Below are 10,958 nucleotides of genomic sequence, written 5' to 3'. Positions count from 1 at the left end.
AGGCACCAGGGCTCTCTTTACTACCCTGCAGAGGAACCGGAGGGGATTATCCCTCTGCTTTAACACCTGCCAGAGGACCGAGGGATTATCCTCTGCTACCCTGCAGAGGAACCGGAGGGGATTATCCCTCTGCTACACTGCAGAGGAACCGGAGGGGATTATCCCTCTGCTACCCTGCAGAGGAACCGGAGGGGATTATCCCTCTGCTACCCTGCAGAGGAACCGGAGGGGATTATCCCTCTGCTACACTGCAGAGGAACCGGAGGGGATTATCCCTCTGCTACCCTGCAGAGGAACCGGAGGGGATTATCCCTCTGCTACCCTGCAGAGGAACCGGAGGGGATTATCCCTCTGCTACCCTGCAGAGGAACCGGAGGGGATTATCCCTCTGCTACCCTGCAGAGGAACCGGAGGGGATTATCCCTCTGCTACCCTGCAGAGGAACCGGAGGGGATTATCCCTCTGCTACACTGCAGAGGAGCTGGAGGGGTCTATTTTTATTCTCTAAGGTACAACCTTCCTCCACTGTGTCATATTTGTACCTTAGGATAATAATCTAAAAGGGAAAAGCATACAATGGAGGTAACCTTTGCTGGAACTGCCCCAGTGACAAGCCATTGTACCCCTATAGCTACGCGCGCGTGACAGCACAGCTCACACCATACTTCCTCCCATTCCTTGCGTGACAGAACGTGTTCCGCCCCTTCTCTTTCTTCAGCTCGGTCTTCTGAGCGCCTCGCCCCAGCTGGCCGTGCACCCCCCCCCCTCGCCCCAGGCGGCCGTGCCCCTCCCCCTCGCCCCAGCCGGCCGTGCCCCCCCCCCGTCCCAGCCGACCCTCCCCCCCCCCAGTCCAAGCCAGCCGTTCCCCACCCCCGTCCAAGCCAATGCCCCCCCCCCCCGCCGTTCCAGCCGACCCTCCCCCCCCCACCCGCTACTCTCAGCAGGATGTTTGGGGTTTTTCACTCCCTGAGCACCATGGGAAGCCGTGGCCCAATCATTTCAGTTTTTATTAAGATGTGATGATAAAGGAGCCGGCTGATTAGCTGATTATGAGGAGCCGGGAGCCGCATGAGGAAGGGGTGGGTGTGCCCGTAAATTATGCCTAATTTACAGCACTCCTCATTAGATAAGACTGTCATACCAGGTTTGAGGGCTGCAAGCAAGAAATCTGCATTTTCTGAATAATGAGAATGAGATTGTAATATAAAGAAAGACTATTTATGGTTCATACAATTGCATTCAAAACTGAAATTCTGATAAATTTATTTTGCTGATCCCCAAAAAGGCAGACACAGACAAAAGGGCTTTCAAAGGGCACCCTGTGGATGACCGCATTAAAAATGTGACATTTACAACAGAATGGGAGAAACACATTATTATTCAGGATTATTTCAGTAAATGGGAAACGTGATCTTATCAGACATTTCATCTGTGCAACGGATCTTTTTAAGTGAAGGCTGAGAGCCAATCATAACACAGCTCACCCGCCTCTTTCTGCAAACAGGAAGAGGTGACACCAAGCCAATCATAATACAGCTCACCTGTCCCTTTCTGCAAACAGGAGAAGGTGACACCAAGCCAATCATAAGACAGCTCATCTGTCTCTTTCTGCAAACAGGAGAAGGTGACATCAAGCCAATCATAAGACAGCTCACCTGTCTCTTTCTGGTGACACCTTCACCAGGTGGCTTTTTCCCTCTGATCTCCAGAATGGAGCGACTCGGCTAGCCGGGCCTTCGCCGCGCGGCAGCGGCACATGAGCGCACGGGGCCCGCCATCTTAAACAGGAAATAGCGAGGGCTTCATTACCAATCATCCACATTTCCTCTGCTTTCTGCATTTTGTTTGTTTTCATTTCTGTCTCTCCACTGACATACGGACACATTCCTTCCAGAATCCTCCCCACGCATCCTGAAATTGCCTACTTTTTACACATATTTAAAAAACATAAATCTCAGATCTATCTGAACTTACACAGTAAAAATCTGTTAAATATTAGGCAATCAGGTGATTGATAAAGCCAAAGCCAACAAAGAGTGATACTGTGTAGGTCTGTCATTTTCTTTTAGAACAGGAGACCCGTCCCCCGGGCAGTGCACCTCAGGGTCACGTCATAATGTGTCCCATCAGAAAGCCCAGGACACCTGCATCTTACAGTGGGACCTGTCCAACCAGCAACGTTTCCAACGTGAGAGAAACCATCTGTCAACAAGACCACTGATGTCCATGCATTCCAAAATCAGCAATGAAAAAACCACAGTATTTACAAAGCAAATTATGCAAATACCACATACAGTACAGGCTCGTAGTGCTACCTATGTGTGTGTGTGTATGTGAGTGAGAGTGTGCGCAGTGTGCGTGTGTGGGTGTGTGCGTGTGTGTGTGTGAGAGTGTGTGTATGCGTGTGTGTGTGTGAGAGTGTGTGTATGCGTGTGTCTGTGTGTGAGTGTGTGTGTGTGCAGTGTGTGTGTGAGATTGTGTGTGTGTGTGTGTGTGAGAGAGTGTGTGTATGTGTGTGAGTGTGAGTGTGTGCAGTGTGTGTGAGTGTGAGTGTGTGTGTGTGAGAGTGAGGGTGTGTCACACCCACATGCGGGCCGCATGCCCTGTCTGGAGGGCCGGTGCATGCCAGCCGCGCAGCCATGCTCCACCTCTCCAGGTGCTGAGTGCAGCCCTGTAACAGTCTGCCTGCACACATGCGGACGCATGCAAATGAATCTACAACCATATAACTGCTGAACACTCAGTCACCATCATGGCACTCACTGTGCTCTGTGCTGGGTCAGCTTGGCGCTCGCTGTGCTGGGTCAGCATGGTGCTCTCTGTGCTGGGTTGGGTAAGCATGGCGCTCTCTGTGCTGGGTTGGGTAAGCATGGCGCTCTCTGTGCTGGGTTGGGTAAGCATGGCGCTCTCTGTGCTGGGTTGGGTAAGCATGGTGCTCTCTGTGCTGGGTTGGGTCAGCATGGCGCTCTGTGCTGGGTTGGGTCAGCATGGTGCTCTCTGTGCTGGGTTGGGTCAGCATGGCGCTCTCTGTGCTGGGTTGGGTCAGCATGGTGCTCTCTGTGCTGGGTTGGGTCAGCATGGTGCTCTCTGTGCTGGGTTGGGTCAGCATGGCGCTCTCTGTGCTGGGTTGGGTCAGCATGGCGCTCTCTGTGCTGGGTTGGGTCAGCATGGCGCTCTCTGTGCTGGGTTGGGTCAGCATGGCGCTCTCTGTGCTGGGTTGGGTCAGCATGGCTCTACTGAAGGCACTTAGTGTGGGTGGATCTCCTGGTATCAGCTGCGTATCACTGCGGTCGCTTCAAAGGCTGCACAGAGGCTCGGGGTCCCGGGCTACATAAACAAGATGATTGCTCCTGATCAGCAGGCATTCTGCAAGCTGATTACGCTGCTTTGGCTTCCCCCACAGCCTGCTTATCAGCCACGCTCAGGGCCTTTCCTCAGACTACAGGCCCGTCAGGAAATAAGGGGCGTGGCCTTGGTGATGAGGGGGCGGGGCCAGGAAAGCGACAGTGCTGGAGGAATCTCTGAGCTCTGAAGCACGCCAGGGCCGTCTCCACAGTCCATCTGGCAGAAACATTTTTAAAAACCACGCCCGCCCCAAGCCCTCGACCGCTGCCCCAACCCTCCCCCCCGACTTCCAACCATTATTCTTTCAGACAGTTTGAGGGATTCAGAGCGCTAAAGCCATTTTCAAAACCTTTAAAGGAAAAAAATATCCAGGTCCAAAAGCATGCAGTGAACACACCAGCACAGTCTGACAGTCAGTGAAACGCCCAGGAGAAACTCAGGAGAAACACACAAACCATGTCATAAGACCTGTATTCGTTAACAGCTCTCTGACTCTCTCAGCTATCTCATCTAAAAAAAAGATCATAGCCTATGGGTCTTAGACAGGAAGTAGCAAAAAAGTACCAGTCACCACAGGTGTTGTTCTATGCAGCTAGACTCCATTTTCAACAGTGAGCTGCCAAGGCATGGCCCTGTGTGTGTCATACACGGTGTGTACAGTCCATTACAGACTGTGCAGTCATCCACAGTGTGTACAGTCCGTTACAGACTGCAGTCATCCACAGTGTGTACAGTCCATTACAGACTGCAGTCATCCACAGTGTCCAGTCCTGTACAGACTGCAGTCATCCACAGTGTGTACAGTCCGTTACAGACTGCAGTCATCCACAGTGTGTACAGTCCATTACAGACTGTGCAGTCATCCACAGTGTGTACAGTCCGTTACAGACTGTGCAGTCATCCAGTGTGTACAGTCCGTTACAGACTGTGCAGTCATCCACAGTGTGTACAGTCCATTACAGACTGCAGTCATCCACAGTGTCCAGTCCTGTACAGACTGCAGTCATCCACAGTGTGTACAGTCCATTACAGACTGCAGTCATCCACAGTGTGTACAGTCCATTACAGACTGTGCAGTCATCCACAGTGTGTACAGTCCGTTACAGACTGTGCAGTCATCCACAGTGTGTACAGTCCGTTACAGACTGTGCAGTCATCCACAGTGTGTACAGTCCGTTACAGACTGTGCAGTCATCCACAGTGTGTACAGTCCTTACATGCAGTCATCACGTGTGTACAGTCCTTAAGACGCAGTCATCCACAGTGTGTACAGTCCATTACAGACTGTGCAGTCATCCACAGTGTGTACAGTCCGTTACAGACTGTGCAGTCATCCACAGTGTGTACAGTCCATTACAGACTGCAGTCATCCACAGTGTGTACAGTCCGTTACAGACTGTACAGTCATCCAGTGTGTACAGTCCGTTACAGACTGTGCAGTCATCCACAGTGTGTACAGTCCGTTACAGTCTGTGCAGTCATCCACAGTGTGTACAGTCCATTACAGACTGCAGTCATCCACAGTGTCCAGCCCTGTACAGTCTGCAGTCATCCACAGTGTGTACAGTCCGTTACAGTGTGCAGTCATCCACAGTGTGTACAGTCCGTTACAGTGTGCACAGTGGCCTGCAGGCTGTTCCCCCCTCTCAGGCAGCAGGGAAGGTCAGGGCGTGTGATGGATGGCTCGGGGGGTTCTCACGGGAAACAGGTGCAGCGGATTCTCTTACAGCGGGAGCTTCACAGCCGCGCACGGCGCTGGAGGAGAGCAGTGCATGCTGGGAGTTCGTACACCATGATCCTCAGGGAGAGCCCAGGAGGAGGAGGGATGTGCGTGACGCTCCTCCCAGCTAAAGCAGGGAAAAGTGCCTGTTTGATCACACATAAATAAAGGGCAAACGAAAAAAGACGATGGTTCAGTCAAGGGTGAAGAAGAATCATTTTGCATGTGGAATCGATGAGATCCGAGGGGAGGGGAGAATCAAGGCACCTTTATTTTAAAAGAGATTCCCTAAACTGGCTCTCGGGAAAGGGGAGAAAAACGGGAGAAACTGCACACAAAAGCCCTCAGGCTTGGTTAAGTCTTCCTGTCACAAGTGCCTCAAAACTTCCTTTCCATATTCAGACTCTTATTTTGATAAGTCATCCAGGTGCCACTAACCATCATGGGGAGGTGGTGCACAAATACTGACAAAAAGACTTTGCTGCAGAAATAACTTTAAAAAGCACAACTTGCTAAAAAAAATGTGCCAAACCTTGAAAATCAAAAACTATATGACTTGATCTTTTACACTTTGGTAGAACATGGTTTTTTAATAAAAGATTTTAACTGACACACTCCAAGTGGATATGAAAGTAGTCAAGTAGAACCCAATACACAGCACTGTTATTCTCCATCCAAAGAACAAAGCTTTCAAACACCACGGCCTCTGGCTGGTGAATCATAATAAAAGCAGTGCATTGGTTACTCGGTTTGCCATGATGGCTGTGTGTGCACCTTCATAAGCTGTACAGGTGAATGGGTCATGCTCCTTCTGAGATAGCTTACACAATACCAGGTCATCGTCCACCTGAATCAGAGAGCAGGTAGAACACTGGGTCCAGTACCTGGACGACTGACAGTCAGGCAGAAATTTCTGCCCAAAGAAGCAAGACATGACAGGTGTCACAGCGAACTGTCTCACTCAGAGGTTAAGGTCAAGTACACTGTGCTTAGATAGGACAAACCCCCTGTAAAGGCATGAGTGCATTGGGTGAGACAGTGTGTGCAAGCATGGGCATGTGCGTGTGCATGCGTGTGGGCAGGTGTGTGTGTACGTGTGCATGTGTGTGTACGCGCTTGCGTGTGTGAGACAGTGTGAGCATGCATGCACATGTGTGCAGGTTTGTGTACATGTGTGCATGCATGTGCATGAGTGCGTGTGTGTGCGCCTGCGTGTGTGTGCGCCTGCGTGTGTGTGCGCGTGCGTGTGTGCGCGTGTGTGCGCGTGTGTGTGCACGTGCGTGTGTGTGTGTGCGCATGCGTGTGTGCACGTGTGTGTGTGTGTGTGCGTGTGTGTGCGGTGCGTGTATGTGTGTGCGTGTGTGTGCGGTGCGTGTGTGTGTGCACGTGTGTGTGTGTGTGCGTGTGTGCGGTGCGTGTATGTGTGCACGTGTGTGTGTGTGCGTGCGTGTGTGCACGTGTGTGTGTGTGTGTGCGTGTGTGTGCGGTGCGTGTATGTGTGTGCGTGTGTGTGCGGTGCGTGTGTGTGTGTGCGTGCGTGTGTGCACGTGTGTGTGTGTGTGTGTGCGTGTGTGTGCGTGTATGTGCGGTGCGTGTATGTGTGTGTGTGCGTGCGTGTGTGTGTGCGTGCGTGTGTGCACGTGTGCACGTCAGCTCAACAGACAATAAAAAACTGGGCTCAAGTGAAAAGCCAGAGTACAGTCAGTCATGTTTTTCACATTTCTAAAAAATGCTCTGGTTTTTAGTGCAGCCAAAGGAGGCCCATAAATCCAGCCTGCTGCTGCGGCAACAGAAGCTTAGGCCTCCTCACATAAGCGGGAGCTGGAATATAGGCAGGAAGACTGGCGGAAATACAGGCAGGAATACGGGTAGGAATACAGGCAGGAACATGGGTCGGAATACGGGTGGGAATACAGGTGGGAATACAGGCAGGAATACGAGTGGGAATACGTTCTAGAGTACAGTGGGAATATGAGTGGGAATACAGCGGGAATATGGGCAGGAATAAGAGTGAGAATACGGGCTAGAGTACAGTGGGAATATGGGCGGGAATACAGGTGGGAATACAGGCAGGAATATGGATGGGAATACAGGTGGGAATACAGGCAAGAATACAGGCAGGAATATTGGCGGGAATACAGATGGGAATATGGATGGGAATGCGGGTGGGAATACAGCGAGAATACAGGTGGGAATACAGCTGGAATACGGGTGGGAATACAGGTGAGAATATGGGTGGGAATACAGCTGGAATATGGGTGGGAATACAGGTGAGAATATGGGTGGGATCCCGAAAGGATCTATGAGCCCAACTGTGTGAGAACTGCGCAGCCAGCAATCTACAGAGTGAGAGAGAGAGAGAGAGTGAGAGAGAGAGAGAGAAAGATAGAGAGAGAGAGAGAGAAAGAGTGAGAGAGAGAGGATAAATCCCATGAAAACCGCAAGAACTCAAGGGTCAGAGCAAGACATTCCAGAGCAGGGGCAGGTGATCCCTCAGAGGGGGTTCAGAGAAGTGCACAGTGAGAGGTGAGGGGGTTCTGAAAGACGGAGGGGGGGGGGGGGGGCTGGATATCCAGTACGTAAAGTTACGATCAGGCGGGGTTCGTATGGAAAAAGCTGCCATACGCAAGCAATTAAGAACACTTATAACTCAAGCGCCTCTCACGCGAGGAGGCCGCGTTCCTGAACGACGGAACGGGCCGAGCCGCTCGGGGACCGTGAGAACATTCCGCTGTGTGCCGGGAGAACCGCACAGAACCGCCGTCCCGCATGCCGCACAGTGGCAGCTGTGCTGAGGGAACCTGTGCGCTCCTGAACGCCTCCCTGTGCTAATCAGCTCAGGAGACAGGGCCACACTGCTGCTGCTGTGTGACTGGTCCACAGCTGCAGGACCAGGTCAGGGTTAGAACGGCGCAAACACACACTTAATATCTGAAATTTAGCGCATTGACTCGCTGGTCTGGGAACGACAGCCAGGTCTGGCTCTCTTACACACGTACCCCAGGGGAAGCCACTGCATATGGCTCCGGATAACAGTGTCTACTGAGTGAATGAATATCATGTAACATAATGTAACAATGTAACGTAATGTAAGAACATAATGTAATGCAATGTAAAGTAAGGTAACATGTAAAGCAGCGTAATGTAATGTAGTGTAATGTAAAGTAAGGTAACATGTAAAGCAGCGTAATGTAAAGTAACTTCTGTGGTTCACAGTTAACCCCGTTTACACTCAGTCACTGCAGCATGCGAACCAAAGCCATGCCAGCTGAAGCCCGCTGCCCCCACTGCATTCCTTCACAATCTGGGTACTTTCACTAAAGCCCTGCGATAGACTGCGATAGTCTGCGCAGTTTCCTGCACTTTCCTGCACATCACATAAAAGCAGGCATGTGTGCCGCTGCAGTGTGTGAGAGTTTGGCCTGCTGTTTACTTTACTGTCATTAAGTCAGCGGGTCACGCTAGACTTGAGGGAAAGAGAGATAATGAACATATTGTAATTCCTGGAATTCCAAGTTCACAGAGGGGTCAGATTTTTTTTTTTAAAAGATTACGGCCACATGAATGACTTATGTGTTCAGCACAACTTCTAAAACACGCTCCCTGCAGAATTCTGCTCCTATTAGCCAATCAGTCAACACCAGGGAGCGCGCCCTGAAGTGCTGAGCTCCCGCTGCATCTCTTCGGCCTGAGCCTGCGTACGTGCGCCCGACGCGCCCAATCAGAAGAGCCGCTGGCGTTCCCCACATGCAGTCCCCTCGCAGCGCTGCGTTTACTGCAGCAGGGCAGGGGAGGGCACCTGAGCTCACAGGACCAACGGCAGCGACGCACCTGTGAATCAAACCCCCGAACCACTACACTGTGTTCACTCCTCTAATATTAGCTCCGCCCCTTCGGGGGTTCCTGAAGCCTGGCTTCCTGTTTGAGCAGCGGGGCGTTCCGGGTTCCGTTTCAGAGCTGCCAGAGGTGCACAGGCCCCAGGGAGCACGCTCAGACGCGCACGGGCACTGGGGCGCAAAGCCCGTTGCCATGGCAACGCTCGCCAGGGCAACACCTACACCGGAAACTGCAACCTCAAGGCCTGTGCCCCAGGAGGACCGTTCAATGTGCCGCCTTAAAAACACCCACAGCAGTAAAAATCCCACGGCAGTAAAAATCCCACAGTACTACAAAACAATCTGAAATCTGGATAAAGGCCTCTGATCAAAACCGTGACCAAGGGAGACAGCGGACTGGACTGTGTCCACAGAGACTGCCAGAGGAGTTCACTTTACAGGCAAGATGGACACTCACCTCCTCACGGAAACGGTAATTTCACTTTATTTAAAGCCATTTTATTTGTTAATTGCTGTTTGGCTGTGGAGAGTGTGGTCATTCATTAGGTAACATTGTGAGCACAGCAGTCCCATCTTATAGTCTTTGTTTTAAAATTTTTTAATAAATGTACTTTCTCCTCATCCCATCAAATGAAAAAATAAAAAGTGATGCACTGGGAGAGGATGTTCACCTGTAGTCTCCCCAGCTCAGTGTTTCAGGAGCACCAGCAGAACATGTGTTTACGTGCTTCTGCCTGCAGACCTAGAGAAGAGAGCTTCTGCCACGTTTCAGCGCCCGGTGAGCTTGTGACAGAGAGGACTGCGGGACACGTGATGACCCATGTACCCCCGTCCCTCCAAAGTTAAACAAACAAAGCGTGCTGCAGTTAGATTGTATCTGGCCTTGACGGTGGTCGTGTGCGTGGTAATGGAGGAGGGGAAGCAAATCCACAGACACAGCTGTGACACACTCACAGGGATCGGGCTGCGTCACCACTCAACATTCACCAAAGCTCAGCCAATGGGAGCCCACGCAGGGCTGCGTCACCACTCAACATTCACCAAAGCTCAGCCAATGGGAGCCCACGCAGGGCTGTCCGCTCAACATCACAGCTCACAATGGCCAGCGGTCGTCCCACACTTCACAAGCTCGCAAATGGCCCACGCAGGGTGGTCACCTCACTCCAAGCTCCCATGGACCCAGCAGGGCTGCGTCACCGCTCAACATTCACCAAAGCTCAGCCAATGGGAGCCCATGCAGGTGTAAGGAAAAAAGGACGTCTCTCGAACGTGATGAAAATGTACAAAGTTTATTTCCAATACCGGCAGTGACAAAGCGCACGAATGACACCTTGGATTCAGCAGAGTCAGACTGAACCACAAACCTTTCCAGAGGCTGCTGCTTATTTGTTTTCGAAGCTTTGATCAGGAGTGTTGAATACACATACCAAGACGGATGTAGTCAGTTTTTGTAACACCTATCAATTAGGCCATAGTGTATTGGCTGTCCTGTTGTGATTGAATTAGCATGCCTGTTGACTTGAATGGTTCCCAATCTCTCACTCCCGGTCGCTATTCTACCATTGTACCAACTGTATTGTGATAATGATGAGATCAAGGGAATGTGTGGCCAGCAGACATATTGGCATCAGAGACAGATTTCTTACACAGGGCTGCGTCACTGCTCAACATTCACCAAATCTCAGCCAATGGGAGCCCACGCAGGGCTGCGTCACCACTGAGCTCTTAATGAGAGAAAAGCCGCAGACGCAGGCTGTGCAGAAAGCGCTTTACAGCAGCCCGGCACGGGAGAAAACCAGGGGAACCAGGGGTACCACAGAGCAGAACCAGCACAGGGGTACCACAGAGCAGAACCAGCACAGGGTTACCACAGAGCAGAACCAGCACAGGGTTACCACAGAGCAGAACCAGCACAGGGGTACCACAGAGCAGAACCAGCACAGGGGTACCACAGAGCAGAACCAGCACAGGGGTACCACAGAGCAGAACCAGCACAGGGTTACCACAGAGCAGAACCAGCACAGGGGTACCACAGAGCAGAACCAGCACAGGGTTAC

Source organism: Anguilla rostrata, chromosome 6 (assembly GCF_018555375.3).
Source record: "Anguilla rostrata isolate EN2019 chromosome 6, ASM1855537v3, whole genome shotgun sequence".
Classification (NCBI taxonomy): domain Eukaryota; kingdom Metazoa; phylum Chordata; class Actinopteri; order Anguilliformes; family Anguillidae; genus Anguilla; species Anguilla rostrata.
This window is presented reverse-complemented; position numbering follows the sequence as displayed.